The 16093-nt window shown below is 43.3% G+C and overlaps 1 long non-coding RNA gene across 1 annotated transcript in view; it reads right to left on the reverse strand.

Moving 5' to 3' along the window:
* Positions 1-15589, reverse strand: part of LOC125485400 — a 19947-nt gene extending 4358 nt beyond the window's left edge. Inside the window, exons 1-2 of the long non-coding RNA XR_007264136.1 lie at positions 15407-15589; positions 8826-8970 (exon numbers count right to left, since the gene is read on the reverse strand). This is a non-coding gene — a long non-coding RNA (uncharacterized LOC125485400). The remainder of the gene's footprint in view (positions 1-8825; positions 8971-15406) is intronic.
* Between the last annotated feature and the right edge of the window lie 504 nt (positions 15590-16093).

The following is a 16093-nucleotide window of genomic DNA, read 5'->3' on the forward strand; positions in this document are numbered from 1 at the left end:
TGCACCTTGTTGTCTCGGATTCTCCAGCATCTGCAGTTCCTACTATCTCAGATAAGGATGACAATTCTGTTGCCTAAAGGGCATCAGTGAATCCGATGGGATTTTCCAACAATCTTCAATTGCTTCATGGTCATCATTCGACTCTTAATTCCAGATTATTTTAAAATTGAATTCAAATCCCACCATCTACCGCGGCAGCATTCAAAGCCAGGATCCCAGAACATTACCTGGATCTCTGAATTAAGAGTCTAACAATTACACCATGAGGTCATTGCCTCCCTGCTGTGCCAGCTAACTTGTAGTAATGGTGTTCCCTGAAAACAAGTTTGCACATGTTTTTGTCTTAGTTTTTAAGCAATTTTCAGTCAAATCTGTTATCGGTGATTATTGTTGGAGTTCAAAAATGAACTTTTCCCCCATCCACACCACGTTTCATTCACTCTGCAGGTCACTGAAATCCAAGGCTAAGGTCACCCTATTTATGGATAACAATGTTTTTCCAATGTTTTTTTCAAAATCACTCACAATCAGCTCCACCTCATTTCCAGGCAGTGCATTCCATATGCTAACTACCGTCAAGTGAAAAAAAAAATTTCTCGCATTATTCTTGCTTTGTTTGCACATCAGTTTAAACCTGTGCCCTCTCACGCTTGTCCCTTTTAGGAATGGGAACAGTTTCTCCTCACCTGTTCTGTCCAGCTCATGATTTTGATGATTTTCATGATTTTGAAAACCTCAATCAGATCTCCTTTTAGCCTTCTTCTCTCCAAGGAGAACAGTCCCAACTTCTTCAATCTATCCTCATCACTGAAGATTCTCACTCCTGGAACCATTCCTGTAAATCGCTTTTGCATTGTCGCCAATGCATTCACATCTTTCCTATAATGTGGCACCCACAACTGTACAAAATATTCCAGCTGGGATCTAATAAGTGTCTTGTACAAGTTCACCATCACCTCCTACCTCTTGTACACCCTGCCCTTATTAATAAAGCTGAGAACACTGCTTTATTAACTGCTCTCTCCACCTGTCCTGCAACCTTCAGTGATCTCTGCACATGTACACCCAGCTCCCTCCGCTCTGCCACTTCTTTAGAATTGTACCCCTGTTTTATATTGTCTTTCAGTCTTCTTCCAACCAAAGTGCATCACCTCACAGTTCTCTGCTTCGAACCTCATCTGCCACCTATCCACCACTCCTCCAACTTGTCAAGGTCCCTTTGGGAGTTCCACACAGTCGGCCTCACAGTTGAACCTGCCTCAGAGATGGTGGGTTGGGGGTTGGGCGTGGGGGTTGGGTAGAGCGGTGAGGGTAAGGCCCACCATTAACTGGCTGCATGCTTTACTGATCAAACAGGAGTGGGCAGGAGTGTGGAGTCACCATCTACACCAGAAGGGGATGAACCCTCCACCCTTGTACATACCCCCAGGAAATCCAGCCTGGGAGTCTCAAGGACATATATCCCCGTCTAAACACAGGGGACCACACTGGAAATCTCAAACTCGAACTGAAATGGCAGAACAGTAGTGCATCTGTGAAGGGACATTACGGGCCATTTCAGAATAATATGCTTCATTGAAGCTGTAAACTAAAAGTGTTCAGTCTGTTCTTTTGATAAAGAAATCAGGCCAAAGCCTCAGAAGATGTCTGTTCTGTTTACAAATGCTGACGTCACTGCTCTGTTCCTCTGGTGGTGAGTCCACAGCATCTTTTCAACATCAGTGTTATAGAGTCACAGAGTTGTACAGTACAGAAACAGACCCTTCAGTCCAACTCATCAATGCCAACCAGACACCTGAATTTGACCTAGTCCCATTTGGCAGAGATAACAAGGTGTAGAGCTGGATGAACACAGCAAGCCAAGCAGCATCAGAGGAGCAGGAAAGCTGACGTTTCGGGCCTAGACCCTTCTTTAGAAATATGGCAGATATCCCCCTAAACCCTTCCTATTCATATACCCATCCAGATGCCTTAAAAATGTAATTGTACCAGCCTCCACCACTTCCTCTGGCAGCTCATTCCATACACACATCACCCTCTGTGTGAAAATGTTGTCCCTTAAGTCCCTTTGAAATCTTTCTCCTCACACCTTAAACCTATGCCCCTCTAGTTTTGTACAATCCCATCCTGGGAAAAAGACCTTGGCCATTCACCCTATCCATGACCCTTATGATTTTATAAACCCTAAGCGCACCCTTCAGCCCCTGACACTCCAGGAAAATAGCCCCAGATCATTCAGCCTCTCCCTATAGCTCAAACCCTCCAACCCTGGCAACATCCTTGTAAATCTTTTCTAGACCCTATCAAGTTTAACAACATCCTTCCTGTAGAAGGGCAACCAGAATTGAATGCAGTATTCCAAAAGTGGCCTCTCCGATGTCATTTGCAACTGCAACATGATATCCCAACTTCTATACTCAATGTTCTGACTAATGAAGGCAAGTTGCAAAACGTCTTCATCACCACCCTGTCCACCTACAAATCCACTTTCAAGGAACTATGAACCTGCAGCCCTAGGTCTCTTTGTTCAGTAACACTCCCCAGGGCCCTACCCCTAAGTATATATGTCTTGCCCTGCAACAAAAACAGAAATTGCTGGAAAAGCTCAGCAGATCCGGCAGCATCTGTTGGGGGAGATCAGAGTTAATGTTTCAGGTTGACCGACCCTTCCTCAGAAGTCCTGGCCTGATTTGCCTTACCAAAATGCAACACCTCACATTTATCTAAATTAAGCTCCATTTGCCACTGCTTGGCCTATTGGTCCATCTGATCAAGGTCCTGTTGTACTCTGAGATAACCTTCTTCAATGTCCACTACACTAATTTTGGTGTCATCTGCAAACTTACTAACCATACCTCCTATAATCACATCCAAATCATTTATATAAATGACCAAAAGCAGTGGACCCTAGCACTGATCTGTGTGGCACACCGCTGGTCACAGGCCTCCAGTCTAAAAAGCAACCCTCCATCACCACCCTCTGTCTTCGACCTTCGAGCCAATTCTGCATCAAAACTCTTTGCCTTTTCCTGGAGGGGTTAAAAAAATAATCTCTAGGGCTTCTCCTGTGCCAAAAAAACCTACATAATATGGGATTCCTTTTCCATCAGAAATTGCTTGTGGAAAGATTTACTAGCAGCTGCTATAATCACAGGAGATGCACTTTGTGAGCTGGTGAAAGGCATCCCTAAGCAGATCAGGAAATATCATACAATTACAAAACTAAGTTTGGCACTCACTGCAAATTTTACATCGCTGTAGATCTTGAAACATAGGCAGCAGGAAACTTTGTTTGAAACAAATGAACTCTCGAACTTTTACAGGACAGGTGGTAGAAGCAGATACAACGTTTAAGAGGCACTTACATGGACACACGAAGAGGCAGGAAATAGTGAGATACGGACCATGTGCAGACAGAGGGGATTAGTTTAGAATGGCATCATCGTTGGCTAAGGCATGGCAAGCTGAAGGGCTTACTCCTGTATTGTATTGTTCTAAGTTCTATAACACAAATTGTGACACCAATTGCCAGAACATAGAAAGGGGATCAGGGCTCGATTGTTCAGCTCATCAACCCTGTTACACACCCCCACCCACCAAACCCACACCCCACACCCTTTCAGTACAATCTTCAGTACAGTCTTTGACATCAATTCCAATTTCCAGGAACTCCTGCTTTCTAGGGTGGCACGATGGCTCAGTGGTTAGCACTGCTGCCTCACAGCACCAGGGACCTGGGTTCACATTCCACCGTCGGGTGACTGTCTGTGTGGAGTTTACACATTCTCCCCGTGTCTGCGTGGGTTTCCTCCGGGTGCTCTGGTTTCCTCCCACAGTCCAAAGATGTGCAGGCTAGGTGGATTGGCCATGCTAAATTCCCCATAGTGTTCAGGGATGTTTAGGTTAGACATGGGGAATGGGTCTGGGTGGCATGCTCTTCAGAGGGGCAATGTGTACTTGTTGGGCCAAATGGCCTGTTTCCACACTGTAGTGATTCTATTCTATAAATCTTGATTCCCCAGAGAGACCAAAATTCTATCTCTCTAAATGTACAGAAAGTTGGAACATCCATGATGCCCTGTGTTGGAGATTTCAAATAATTTGCAAGCCTTTGACTGAAGAAATTTCTCCTCATCCCAGTGCTAAGTGAATGAAGTTCTGAGACTGTGTCGCAAGCATTCTATATTCCCGAGTCAGGAGTGGGAAATACCATGAAGTATGTTTTGGACATGGATCCATTGACATAATTTTCTGGTGGCCTGATCCAGCCCAACTATTTACACTGTGAGTTTAACCTGAAAGTGAACTAGGATGTTGGTGAGGCCTTTTCTGGAGTATTATGTAAGTTCTGGTTGCCCTGCTATACGAATGTTACTATTAAACTGTAGAGGGTTCAGAAAAGATTGACCAGGAGTTTACCGGGAATGAAGGGTTTGGGATATAAAAATAGACTGGAAAGACTGGGACTTGTTTCACTGGAGCTTTTTGAGGTTTATAAAATCATGAGGGGCATTGATAAGGTGAATGACAAGGGTCTTTTCCCTAGGGTGGGGGAGTTCAAAACTAGGAGCCATACTTTTAAGATGAGAGGAGAACGATTTATTAGGGACATGAGGGACAACATTTTTTACACAGAGAGTGGTTCATTTGTGGAATGACCTGCCAGAGGAAGTGATTGATGCAGGTACAGTTACAACATCTAAAAGACATTTGATTAAGTACACTAATAGGAAAGGTTTGGAGGGATATGGGCCAAATGCAGGCAAGTGGGACTAGTTTAGTTTGGGGACATGGTAAGTGTGGACTGGTTGAACCAAAGGGTCTGTTTCCATGCTGTATGATTCTATGATTCTATGATAACCCATCCACAACATTTAATCAGAATCTCCAACACATACTCAAGGATCACGCATGTCCCATTTAAAATAGTTCAATAAACAATCACAAAGCATTGGAGTGAAATAATGAGACAAAACCATGTCTTACATTCCCTTCCAATGAGGAAGCTTCTGGCCCACATAACATTGACATGATATCCATTCAATAAATCAACCTCTCAATATTTGTGGCTTTATTTTTAAAAAAAGGAGCCGCATGATTCCATTTCGAAATGTACATGAAATATGCTCTTTTTAACTTGTTAACTTTATCTGAAGAGATCTAAATTATCCATTTTAGATCACTTATAATGAATGCTTCCTTCTCTGTTTTAACTATTAATATTATTCTAATTTGATGTGTTGGAAGTAAGAGGGTTCATAATTCTTTCTCCTGAGCTAATTGCAAAAGTACATCTCTAAAGGCTAGCAGTGAACAAAATGAGTCACAGTCTCACACTGTTACTGATTCAATACATCAGGTCTAATCATCATGACATTACTGTGTTTGCCATGAACCCAGAATCAACATGTGACAAAATCCGTTTCATGATTATGAAATTATGAGATTATGAAGTCTACGGTCTCCATTAGCAAATGTACATGCCCCCAGCCTGACCTTTACCCATTCCTTTGTCTCTCTCCGGGCTCCATCTCTACCTATAATTTAGTCTTCCCCTTCCCTCCACCCTATCTGAAGGGTCACTGGAGCCGAAACATTAACTCTGCTTTCTTTTCACGGATGCTGCCAGACCTGCTGAGTTTTACCAGGAACTTCTGTTTTTCTTTCTTATTTCCAGGATCTGCTGTTCTTTGGTTTTTATTTCCTATTGTATGATGGCGCTTGTAGAAACAAGTTGATTTTCTAACTCCTTTATGATAACAATCGATTGTTAAGAATTCTCTTTGTATCAATTCAAATTTTTGTGTTTAAAAACCTAACAGAATAGAAAATAAAAGCAAAATACTGCAGACGCTGGAAGTCTGAAACAAGCAGAGAGAATGTGGAGAAACTCAGGTCTGGCAGCATCAGTGAATAGAGAAACTGAGTTAAGAGGAAGTACAGTAAAGTTGTGATCACTTCCAAAGAAAAGTTGTATTGGACTTGAAATAATAATGTTAATGGGTTCAAATGACCTCAAGTTTATTGAGTGTGGAATATGGCAGATTGGCCAAGTGTATGTTGGAAAAATCATGTCTGAAGGGAACAGAAGTACGAGGGAGAGTTTCAGATTCTTCTGAAAAGCTTTCAAGATGCTACCTTTAAAAAAGATCAGGGATGTTATCTCGGGTGCCTGTGAATTACCATCACAAAAGCACAGACTGGCCTGGATTTTCTGAGGGCCAGATCGTCATTATTGGGATTTGTGCTTGGGGACCCTGCGGACGCCACATCATAACAACTGGTGGTCTCTCGGCTTGACATGGTGGTCTCAGGGCCCAGTGTGGTGGACTCTTGGCCTGGCATGGCGGTCTTTCAGGCAACATGGAGTGGCGGTCTCTCGGCCCAGCGTGACCTTAGCATGAACTTCCGGCCACGAGATGATTTCAGAGCAATCTCCTGACCTTGAGACTCTCGAGGTGAAGACCAGCACAGTCCGAAGTCAAGGCCAGGAATGGACTAGAGACTAGGGGCCAGCGTGGACTGGGTTGGAAGGATTGTAATTCTGAACTTTGTTATTTCTGTATTTTCTAATTTATTCCAATGATCTGTAATGCTGGGCTTTTTATTTCTTTATTTTTCTTTTTTTCTGTAAGAACTTGTACTGAAGAATCTGCGCTAAAGTACCTTTGAACCTAAGAAGGCTCTGTAAAAGGCGACTTATAAACTTTTCACTGTATTCATTTGAATACATGTGACAATAAAGCTAATCCAGTTTAATTCAATAGACTCTGTAGGAATTGGACAGGAAAGGGAAGATCCCGCTAGGCAAGTCCCAAGGAATGTCAACATACCTGCTTTCTTTACCAGTGCAGCCCAATCTATTGCTGGCATTTTCTGTTTTCGTTTCAGTTCTATTGTTTTGATAAGTGGTGCTTAACATTTGAAACCTTCCAGCAGGAGACTTCACTCAGAGAGACTGAACGCTGGAGTTAGGATTACACTGTGCACAAGTACAATTCCTCACAATAAGGCTGGAATCTTCTGATCTTGGAACATTTTCAGGTATCACAGCAATTTCCAGGCCCCAATCACAATGGTGTCCAGGTTCCACCCAGGGTTGACCAGAGGTCATCAGCTTACGATCTGATAGAAGCTGGCAGGTAAATTCCCGAACCAAGCGCCAAATGCTGATGTAGATGGCTGGAAGCTCCTTTGGGAAAGGTTGCTGCTTCTGTAACATATGGGTGGGTCAGAGCAAGGTGCCTCAAGCTGGACATGCCACGTGAAGATGGATAGAAATTTTTAAACAAAGTGGGAAGACAACTGACATCAGAAGGAAAGCCCTGTGTGGCTCTGGGTGTGGGCCTTTGACCCTCTAAGATGTGGGTGGTTTAGAGGAGGTGTTATCAAGCTTCTGGATTGTGACTGAGAATCATAAAATGCTTGCGACGCAGATACAGCCTGTTCGGCCCATTGAGTCCTGCACCAATCTGCTGAAGAGCATCCCACCCAGACTCAACAACGTGTCCCCCCCACCACCCTATTCCTGTATTTAGCACAGCCAACCCAACTAACCTGCACATTGTTGGACTGTGGGAGGAAACCGGAGCACCCGGAGGAAACCCACGCAGACACGGGGAGAATGTGCAAATTCCACGCCTGAGGGTGGAGCCAAACCTGTGCCCCTGGCGCTGTGAGGTGGCATAGTGCTAACCACTGAGCTGCCATGTCACCCCATTCCACGTATTGGCTAGGCTTTGTCTTCAACAGTGAGTTGGAGGATGAGGATGGAAAATCCAGCTTTAGAAAACTCCTCACAACAGCAGCATTTCATCTACAACTATCTTGTGTGACCTTGATTAACTCTTCAGCCAGATCCACATGGGTAGACGCTGGCACTGTGTAGCCGCCTTTGCAAGGCTATTCAGAAATAGGTGTCCGTTGGAGGGCTGGCCGAACACATTAGGTTTTCTATGTTTCTAAAACCCAGCAGGCTTAATGTTATTCTTCAATGTGAACCTACCAGTCCCACAGAAGGAGAAATGTACAATCTTTAATTAAAGATAAGGACAAATACAGATGGAGTTCACTGGAGGCTAAGGCTTGGAATCTGCTCCCGACTCCAGCTTCGATTCCGAGTCAGTGGGCCTGGGGAAATTCCACATGTTTTATTTAAATTGGTTGGGTCTTTGGGTTTAGAAAGGCTGATCTCAGTGTTGGTTCTGGACGCATTTAAAGTGAGAAGATGTCAATTGGAGCAATAATCTAAACTTTGTTTGTGGTCTGCATTGGGACCAAGGTTATCAATCCAAGCATACTGAAACGTATGGGATGAATGAGAAATTCGATCAGTTGTTTGATTCTATTAACTGAAAATGTTACCATGAATCAAACCCAATCATGGTCTAAATTCTGTTGCATTTATTCAATTATACCCAGATCGTTTGTGCACAGAGCAAGGCAAAATATCTATTAACTTGTTGCTTAGAAGCTACTGCTTTCGGATGGTCTCAATCTATCATATTCATACAAAAACGCATCGACTTCCCATTACAGTAAACTCCCGTTATGTGTGAAGTGTAATAAATTGAGTAATTTGATCAAAACACAATGTTCCTCAAACAATATTCTTTGGTTCATGTCAAATCAAGGTGTGATTCTTGTTCATTTCGTGGGGACAACGTAAGGCTCACTGATGTCAGCATTTATAGGCTGGGTGCTCCTGAGCTGAACAGACGTCTTCTCTGCTCCAAAGAGGCAACTATTGCCCATTCTTCATGAAGCAGATGCAGCTCCCCAATTTCCATATTGGGTTAGGAACTTCACTCTTTTCGAGCACTCACCTGACAGTTTCTGCAGTGGCTTGAGGGCACTGACAAACCTTCCCCTGCGACTTTTCTCATTGTTACACCCGTGAAACAAGGAAGGCTCTTTTCTTTCCTCTTTCCTTTCTGGGTCCAGGAGTGGCAGGACCATCAGACCATAGGACTGTAAGATATGGGAGCAGAATTAGGCCGTTCAGCCCACCATTCGATCATGGCTGACATATTTCTCAACCCTATTCTCCTGCCTTCTCCCCGTAACCCTCGATCCCCTTATTAAACAAGAACAGATCCATTTCTGTCTTAAATACACGCTATGACTTCCCCTCTACAAACCTTTTGCAACAATGGGTTCCACAGATTCTCCACCCTCTGCCTGAAGAAATTCCTCCTCATCTTAGTTCTAAAAGGGTTGCCCTTTCACTTTGAAGCTGTGCCCTCAGGTCCTAGTCTCTCCTACAAGTGGAAACATCTCCTCCATGCCTATTCTATCCAGGCCTCTAAGTAATCTGGGACTCTCGTAGGAAAGCATTTCCCTCTCCTTTCTGTGGCCTGCCCTGTTACTGCCGAAGCAATCAAGGTGAAATTTGCCAATGTAACTTGTGACCATTTCAGCATCACCTCCACATCTGTACTATATTGAACTGACAATACCTGTTGTCAGGAAATGGTGTACAAGAGTCTTTAAGGAGATGTACCTTAAACTTTGTCAATATTTACACACTTTGACAGTCTTCAAACACCATGGTAAAGATCAGATGTACTACACTTAGCCTCCAGTGAACTCTATCTGTATACAATCTTATCATCAATTAAATATTGCACATTTCTCCTTCTGTATGACTGGTAGGTTTACAGTGAAGAATAGCATAATGTTTGTTGGGTTTTAGAAACATAGAAAGTAGGAACAGGAGTAGGCCATTCAGCCCTTCAAGCCTGCTCCACCATTCAACATGATCATGGTTGATCATCCGACTCAGTAACTGTTCCTGCTTTCACCCTTTGCTCTCTTTAGTCATAAGAACTACATCTAACTCCTTTTTGAAAATATTCAATGTTTTGGCCTTTCCATGGCAGAGATTTCCACAGGCTCCCCATTCCCTGGATGAAGACATTTCTCCTCATCTCAGTCCTAAATGGCCTACTCTGTATTCCTTAGACTGTGACCCCGGTTCTGGACTCCACGGTCATTGGGAATCTTCTTCCTGTGTTAACCCTGTCTGGTCCTTTTATTTCATTAGCAATATTTCCATTAAAAGGTTTATCTACATGTTTCACCATGAAGGTGGTGACGGTGAAATGCACTTATTCATGCAAACCTTTGGCGTTGCCATAGAGTTGCAGTGGTCTACAGGATGGAAACAGGCCCTTCGGCCCAAATTGCCCATGCCGCCCAGTTTTCACAATTAAACTAATCCCATTTGCCTGAATTTGGTCCATATCCCTCCATACCTATCTCATCCATGTACCTGTCTAAATGCTTCTTAAATGACAAAATTGTACTCACTTCCAACACTGCCTCTGGCAGCCCGTTCCAGGCTCTCTCCTCCCTCTGAGTGAAAAAGTTGCCCCCAGACACTTTTGTGTCTCTCCTCTCTCACCATAAACTTATTTCCTTTAGTTTTAGACTCACCTACCCTGGCAAAAAGCTGTCAGCTCGTCATTCCTGCATCATCTCCCTTACTTAAAAAGACCTACAGAATATCCCAGCACAAAAGGAATATGAGGGTCACAGCAGATTACTCTCTATGCTGGATTGTATCCAACAAACAATGTGCTTTACACGTTAGGATTAACCCTAACCCTAAACCTATTGTAGTCTCAGTTCACTACGAGGACTGTGGAACACCCAGTAAAGCAAAGAACTGCTTTCACTGGAACCTAAGAAATGAATTTAAAAAAAAAGTGATCCATTTAGTATAGCTTCTTCAATCCTGGGAGTTGCCACTGACCAGAAGTTGAACCGGACCAGCCAAATAAATACAGTGATTCATCATAACCAGGGAGAATTCAGGTGTGGAAATCACCCTGGGAAAATAGCCCTTTGACACAGTTTTTCTGGATCTGCCCCTCTGCATGATTCAGCTTTCTTTGCGTTCCTCGCTTCCTTGAAGTTGGGACAATTACAAATAACCATTTAGAGTCATCGTTGTAGTGTTATACAGTGTAGAAACACATCCTTTCAATCAATCAGTCTGTGTCAACCAAATTAAACTAGTCCCACCTGCCTGCACCTGGCCCATATCCCTCCAAACCTTTCCTTTTCACGAACTTATCCAAATGTCTTTTAAAAGTTGTAACTTACCTGCATCCATCAATTCCTCTGGAAGTTCATTCAACATACGAACCACTCTCTGTGTTAAAAAAAAGTTGCCCCTCATGTCTTTTTTAAATCTTTCTCATCTCTCCTTAAAAATCTGCCCTCTAGTTTTGAACTCCCCCCACCCTAGGGAAAAAACCCGTGTCATTCACTTTATCTATGCCCCTCATGATTTTATAAACCTCAATAATGTCACCCCCCCAACCTCCGACACTCCAGTGAAAAAAGTCCCAGTCTTTCCAGTCTATTTTTAAATCTCAAACCCTCCATTCCCAGCAACATCCTGGTAAATCTTTTCTGAACCCTCTCCAGTTTAATAATATCCTTCCTATAACAGAGTAACCAGAACTACAACAGCAAAAACAGAAATTGCTGGAAAAGCTTAGCAGGTCTGGCAGCATCTGTGAAGAAAAAAATGTTAGTGTTTCGGTTCCAGTGACGTTTCATTTGTTTTGAGGAAGGGTCACTGGACCCAAAACGTTAACTCTGCTTTTTTTCTTCACAGATGCTGCCAGACCTGCTGAGCTGGCCTAGCAACTTCTGTTTTTGTTCCTGATTTACAGCATCCACAGTTCTTTCGGCTTTTATTTAACCAGAACTACAATCAGTTCTCCAGAAGAGGCCTCACCGACATCCTGTACAATTTCAGCATGATGTCTCACCTCCTTTACGCAAAGGTCTGAGCAATGAAAGCAAGCGTGCTAAATACCTTTTAACCACCCTGTCTACCTGCGATCCAAAGATCCAAGAATTATGTACCTGGAACCCTAAGTATATCTGTTCTACAACACTACCCAGGGTCCTGGGAATAAGTCCTGCCCTTGTTTTATCAAAATGCAATACCTCACATTTATCTAAATTAAAATCCATGTGCCACTCCTCAGCCCATTGACCCAATAGATCAAGATCTGTAGTGCTGCAAAATACCGCAATCAATTTCATGCGAGTGTTGGTGAACTAAATTTGACCCTGAGGCACATAAGGGAGTATTGGGAGAGATGGCCAAAAACTGGGGTGGGAATGTAGTCTTTGTGGCGCATCTTAAAGGAGGAAAGTAAGATCAAGGGGTTTATATGGAGAGATATACTGGAGTTAGCAGCTGAAGACTTAGCCATCAATGTAGAGTTATTAAACTTGGGATTCAGAAGAGGCCACATGGAGAAGCACTGAGATTGTGGAGGATTGTAGTTCTATAGTAGTTCCCAGAGTTAAAAAGGGAGCAAGGCTGTGGGGTTAAGGACATAGCAAGTTGGAAATAACTTCAGATTGGCGCATTGGAGATGTGCAGCCATCTCTGTAAGATTGCACATGGCCTCCCAGTAAAAGTGCAGGCTGCATGCACATCCATTCCATAGCTCGACAGCTTGCTGCCAATTGGTGAAAGTTCAGTCCCATGGGAAAAGCAAAAGGAACACTTCTCTTTCATTACCCACTTCAAACATGATGCAAATATGAGGCTAAATTTATTGCCTCTCCATTGGTGAGTTGATGAGTAGTAGGGGATGGTATTTAAGCAGGCAGTGGGTTGGGAATCCACTTCCTCCCTGCCTCTGCCTCAAATAAGCCCACGGTGTGGGAGGGGGTGCACCTTCCTGCTCTACTATCATTGAGGCCCAAAAGTGGGCAATTAATGGCTACTTAAGGGTCTCATCCTCCCATTGTTAGCATTTAGCAACTTGCAGACATTGGGGTGGACACTGGGGGAGATCCCAATTGGAGGGGTGTCATGATCCATCTGGAGTTTCTCACGGGAGATTTCCTGGAGGGGATCACACATGCTCACTGACTCCTGGGATTCCTAGGCTTGCAGCCAATCAAATGGAAAAGATTAATCTGGGAAGGCACCAAGAGACTTTCGGGAACAATCGGAGACAAAGTAGAGGCATCAGAATGAACGCACGAACCTGCCAACACTTGCTCATCCTGACCACTCTACCCTTGCTGCTGACCCTCCTGCTCTACAGCACTAACTCCCTACAATACCCAGCCACCATCTCACTGGCATCCAGTGACAATACTGGGCCCTCTGGGGGCTATCATACTGGCAGCAGTCACTATTTGGGGATCTAGGAACTGGAGTAGGCCATTCAGCACCTCATGCCTGTTCCACCATACGATGAGATCATGGCTGATCCATGACCTAACTCCATATACCTCCCTTTGGCCTATGTCCCTTAATACCTTCGCTTAGCAGAAATTTTGTCTCACTCAGATTTAAAATTAACAACGGATCCAGCATCTACAGGTATTTGTGGAAGAGAGTTCCAAACCTCACCCACCCTTTGTGTGCCAAAGTTTAGCTTAACATCTCTCCTGAACAGTCTGGCCCTAATTCTCAGACAATGCCTCTAGTTCTAGAAACCCCAACCAGTGGAAATAGTTTATCTTTATCTACCCTGTCTGTTCCTGTTAATATCTTGGAAACTTCAATCAGATCACCCTTTAACCTTCTAAATTCATGAGAAAACAGGTCTAATTTCTATACTCGCTCCTCATAAATTAATCCCTGAAGTCCAGGTATCATTCTTGTAATCCTATGTTATACTCCCTCCAAGGCCAATATGTCTTTCCTAAGGTGTGGTGCCCGGATCTGCTCACAGTCTCCAACTGTTGTCTAATTAGGGTTTTGGATAACTGAAGCATTATATCTACATCCTTGTACTCCAGGCCTTTAGATATAAAGGCCAGTGTTCCATTAGCTTTCGATACAAAGTGGAGGGACAGGTAGTACTGAGGAGGTGGCGAGGCTGCAGAAGGATTTGGACAGGTTAGGAGAGTGGGCAAAGAAGTGGCAGATGGAGTACAACGTGGGAAAGTGTGAGGTCATGCAATTTGGTAAGAAGAACAAAAGCATGGACTATTTTCTAAACTGGGAGAAAATTCCGAAGTCTGAAGTGCAAAGAGACTTGGAAGTTCTAGTCCAGGATTCTCTCAAGGTAAACTTGCAGGTTGAGTCAGTAGGTAATTGCAATGTCGGCATTTATTTTGAGAGGACTTGAATATAAAAGCAGGGATGTACTACTGAAGCTTTATAAGCTGCTAGTCAGGCCACATTTGGAGTATTGCGTGCAATTTTGGGCCCCATATCTCAGGAAGGATGTACTGGCCCTGGAGCAGTTTCAGAGGAGGTTCACGAGAATGGTCCCAGGAATGGAAAGCTTAACATATGAGGAATGCTTGAGGACTCTGGGACTATACTCATTGGAGTTTAGAAGGATGAGGGGGGATCTAATTGAAACATTCAAAATACTGAATGGCCTGGACAAAGTGGATATTGAGAAGGTGCTTCCATTGGTAGGAGAGTCTAGGACTCAACGGCACAGCCTTAGAGTAAAGGGAAGACCTTTTAGAATGGAGATAAGGAGAAACAACTTCAGCCAGAGAGTGATGAATCTATGGAATTCACTGCCACAGAAGGCTGTGGAGGCCAGGTCATTGAGTACATTTAAGACTGAAATAGACAGGTTCTTAATTATCAAGGGGATCAAGGGTTACGGGGAGAAAGCAGGAGAATGTGTTTGAGGAACTTAGCAGCCATGATTGAATGGCAGAGCAGACTCGATGAGCCGAATGGCCTAATTTCTGCTCCTATGTCTTATGGTCTTGTGGTATTATTATTTCCTGCACCTGTTTGAGACATTTTAAAGAGCTATGCACCTGAACCCCAAGTCTCTTTGGGCAGCCACTTTATTTAACTTCATACCATGTAGAAAGGACCCTGAGCTATCCTTTCTTGGTCCAAAATGGATAACCTCGCACCTGTTTACATTGAACTCCATCTGCCACAGTTTTGCCCGTTCACTTAGTCTATCAATATCCTTTTATAATTTTAAGCTATCATCTACAATGTCTACAGTGCCGCCTAATTATGAGCCATCAGCAAATTTGGATATATGACTTTCTGTACCACTCTCCAAGTTGTTAATAAATGATGTGAATAATTGAGGCACAAATACAGATCCTTGGGTGACACATTGTGCCGATTTGAAAAACCTACCTATTATCCCTACTTTCTGTCACTTGTCACTCCACCAATTTCACAGCTGTGTCAGTAATATTTGGTCAAGACTGTGGGCTTCTACCTAAGTTTACGGTCTCAGTGTGGGACTTTATCACTTCCTCATGATGTAGACACTCAATCGAGCCTCTGGCCAGTCAGTATTTCTCAGCAGGCTGGACATCTGTCCCCTCCCCAATCCCCATCATGTTCACAATCCGAGGCGATACCAGTCAACATGAAAAAGTGCCTTTGGCATTGAATGTGGCAGCATAGGACTCTTACCTGTTCACGATTTGACAGATCACCTCCGACAAATATTGTCCGTGATTTCTAGAGCTTAAGTCCATCTGGCAAGTATCATTTTAAGCACTCTGTACAAATCAGTGAACAAATACAGAAACTTTCAGGTCCACATTATTATCCATTGGAAGGGAATCAATAGCTACAGCTGTACAGGATACTTTGTTACCCTGAATGCCTATCAGCTAATGCTTCCTAAGTTACAAAACCTGTTCACACAATGGAATGTGCATAATTAACATATCATCAGTATCTATCACAGGTTATTTGCAACAGAATAGATTAGGGATAAAACAAAAACAGAAATTGCTGGAGAAGCTCAGCAGTTCTAGCAGCTTGTGGAGAGAGAATCAGGGTTAACGTTTCAAGTCTGGTATGACTCTTCTAAACTGCCCATTAGTTGTGAAGAAGGGTCACAGACCTCAAATGTTAATTCTGATTCTCTCTCCACAGATACTGCCAGAATTGCTGAGTTTCTCCAGCAAATTCTGTTTCTATATGCTTCAGATCTCCAACATACGCAGTTCTTTGTTTTAATTGTTTTTGAAGTTTGTATTGCAGGAAAAAGAGGCGAACAACTTGCTCACAGCAAAACCCCAAAAACATTAATGAACTAAATGACTAAATATATTATTAGTGTTTATTGCAAGATAACGCCTTTTGGCCACA

This window comes from Rhincodon typus, chromosome 18, assembly GCF_021869965.1.
Source record: "Rhincodon typus isolate 14 chromosome 18, sRhiTyp1.1, whole genome shotgun sequence".
In the NCBI taxonomy this organism is placed as follows: domain Eukaryota; kingdom Metazoa; phylum Chordata; class Chondrichthyes; order Orectolobiformes; family Rhincodontidae; genus Rhincodon; species Rhincodon typus.